The sequence below is a fragment of the Erythranthe guttata genome, chromosome 5 (assembly GCF_056151865.1).
Source record: "Erythranthe guttata isolate IM_541 chromosome 5, IM_541, whole genome shotgun sequence".
NCBI classification, from domain to species: domain Eukaryota; kingdom Viridiplantae; phylum Streptophyta; class Magnoliopsida; order Lamiales; family Phrymaceae; genus Erythranthe; species Erythranthe guttata.
Window position 1 is genome coordinate 13,162,520 of NC_142537.1, and position 3,384 is coordinate 13,165,903.

Here is a 3,384-nt window from a genome sequence, read left to right on the forward strand (position 1 = left end):
TAATATTAAAATAATCAAAAATTAACAAAAACTAATACTATCTTTTATCATAGTAAAGTTGAAATGGTTCAAAAGTAATATAATATAATAAAATGCTACAGTATAGCTAATGTGATTGGAGTAAAGGGGTAAATCCGTGAAAGTAAACTTGTAAAGTACTATTCACAAAATATAATACGTGTATATTTTTTTAGCATTCTCCATTGGAAATGATGTTATGACTTAATTAGGTTTGACCAATTGTCCATATCGCTTATATGTATCAAGTATGTCTCATGTCGAATGTATATGAATCTCATTTAAGATTACAATGGCATACTATGAAATATAATTTAACAAAAAATATCTATAATTGGAATATAATAAGATTTATATTATCTCAAATGACCTGAATTTTGTAACGCTTTTACAAATAAATATGAGTTTTTTTTTTCTCGTAATTTATTTTTAAGTATTTGCAAAATTACTTTTTTTTCTTCTCTTAAAATAAATAATTTTGAACTATAATTTATTAAACACCCGTGACTCTGGTTTTTCTATTTAAGTTTATTTTCCAGTAGATTTGCAAACACCCCAAATTTTTAGAAATAAACACTTACAAACAACTTAACTTACAATTCATAACTTCTACTTTCAAATAAGCTTTTGCAAACACCACTTTAGGACTTACGAGTCAGCCTATGAGCTTTCCTATGCATAACTTATTTTTAAAATTTAACCATTAGTGCATTTATCATAAAAAAATATAGTAATATTAATTTAAAATGCTATTATTAATAGCAAGCAAAATATTTTCAAATATATATATATATATATATATATATATATATATATATATATATATATATATATATATATATGGCAAATGGCAAAAAGGCCCATCACATGGGACTTAAATGCATTTTAGTCCACAAAAAGCACAGTCTCTTAATTAAGCTCATCCCCATGTCTTTAGTCTAAAATACCCTCAATAATATAATTCTTATCAATTTCACCCATTATGCTCTTACTTCCTTAATATTACACATTGACCCCGGATTTCAACAAATATATCACATTAACCCCCAAAACTTTTTTTTTCAGAAAATAATTTTTTTTCTGAAATGTTTTTTTTCCGGCCAGATTCCGGCGTTGACTTTTTTTTTTTTAATTGTTTTTCTTAGAAAAAAATATTTTAATTAATATTACTGTTTTAGCTACTAAATTACTGTCTCAGACAGTAATATTACTGTTTGGTACAGTAATATTATGAATATTATTTTTTCCGAACAGTAATATTATGAATATTATTTTTCCGGACAATAATATTATTAATATTATTGTCTAAGACAGTTAAAATACTGTTGAAGACAATAATTTAGCATCTAAGGCAGTACTATTAATTAAAATATTTTTTTTTAAGAAAAAAAATGAAAAAAAGCCAATTAACAGTTAAATTACTGTCTCCGACAGTTAAATAACTGCTGGAGACATTAATTTAGCAAACGAATACAGTAATATTAATTAAAAATATTTTTTTTAAGAATACAAAAGTCAATTAACAGTTAAATCACTGTGTCCGACAATTAAATAACTGCCGGAGACAGTAATTTAGCAACGAATACAGTAATATTAATTAAAAATATTTTTTTTAAGAATAAAAAAGTCAATTAACAGTTAAATTACTGTCTCCGACAGTTTAATAACTGCTGGAGACAGTAATTTAGCAACGAATCCCGTAATATTAATTAAAAAAATGAAGAAAAAAAAAAGAGTCAATTAACAGTTAAATTACTGTCTCTGACAGTTAAATAGCTGCCGGAGACAGTAATTTAGCTGCCAAGACAGTAAAATTAATTAAAATATTTTTTTTAAGAAAAAAAAAGAGAAAAAGTCAACGCCGGAGACCGGCGGTCTCCAGCGGTCAATGCCGGAATCTGGCCGGAAAAAAAATATTTCAGAAAAAAAATTATTTTCTGCAAAAAAAAAGGTTTTGGGGTTAATGTGATATATTTGTTTAAATCCGGGGTCAATGTGTAATATTAAGAAAGTTAGAGCATAATGGGTGGAATTGATAAGAATTAGGATTAAAATTGGGATCAAAATTGAAATTAGGGTTAGAATTGATTAATTGACGAAAGTGGGCTAAATTGGGGTGTAAATTGTGAAATTGGAGTTAAATTAGGTTTCAATGAATTGGGGGTAATTTGGTATATATGAAAGGATTTTCCTTATTTGCAAATAAGTTTGATTGGGTTGGATTTATTTGAAAGACAAAAAAATTGGATGTCCCTTTTTTAATTAAGTGCCCTTGTCATGGGCCTATTTGCCATTACCCATTACCCAATATATATATATATATATATATATATATATATATATATATATATATATATATATATATATATATATATATATATATAGAGAGAGAGAGAGAGAGAGAGAGAGAGAGAGAGGGAGTAAAAAAAAATTAGCGGGTCAGCATACAAAGGCTTATAATAAAAGTCCACTAAGCTCATTTCATCCTGACACTAGGTCTACATCAATTGATCAAGAAATTGTACGTAGTTTTGGGACGAATAATATCTCTTTATCTAACTTTACGAAATGGTATCACAATTATTGTATGGTGACGTGACAAAAATATACGTCCTAAAATTTAATACGCTATTAATATATTTAATTGATTGCTGGGCCCACTTCTGATACCAATGTCCTAATTTTTCAAGCATGTGTTACCATTTTTCTTCGAGACAGCCTATCGTCTTTTAAATGAAGTGGAATCAAATTACATTTGTAATATAACTTTTTTAGGAATATAATTAATTAGTAATTAATTAATTTTGCCTAATGATAGTTACACCCACCATTCACCAGACTCCAGCTACTGATAATTAATATTGAACTAGCGACTGAAAACTTGTGTACAAATTAAGTGAAACAAGTTTCTTCTTTTCTTTCAACAAATCAAGACATAATCTATTTATTTATTGGTTCCCTAATCACGGGTCGATCTGAAAAATTTATTAAAACTAAGGGCTAGTTTGGTTGAGCTGATTTAAACAACTGATAAGTTATTACGTCTTATTTTAGAATTAATTCATAAAATGTTTTATAATGAACTTATAAATTATTTTAATGTATTATAAGATCTTAAATAAAATTGTGTTGTAAATGTATTTTTTTAAAGCCATTTGTCTCCAAAATCTTATTTTTGAATTCTTAGATTTGCTTAAAAGAAAATACCAAACACTTTGAAAGAACTTATAAACACTTTTTAACATCTTATAAGATATAATCTTTTTTTTAATCTGGTCGTGACTTGAAAATAGCCTTATATTGTAATTTAAAAACAAACACATTCAATAAGATTCGAACATTCGATCTCTCATCAAATCTCATTGT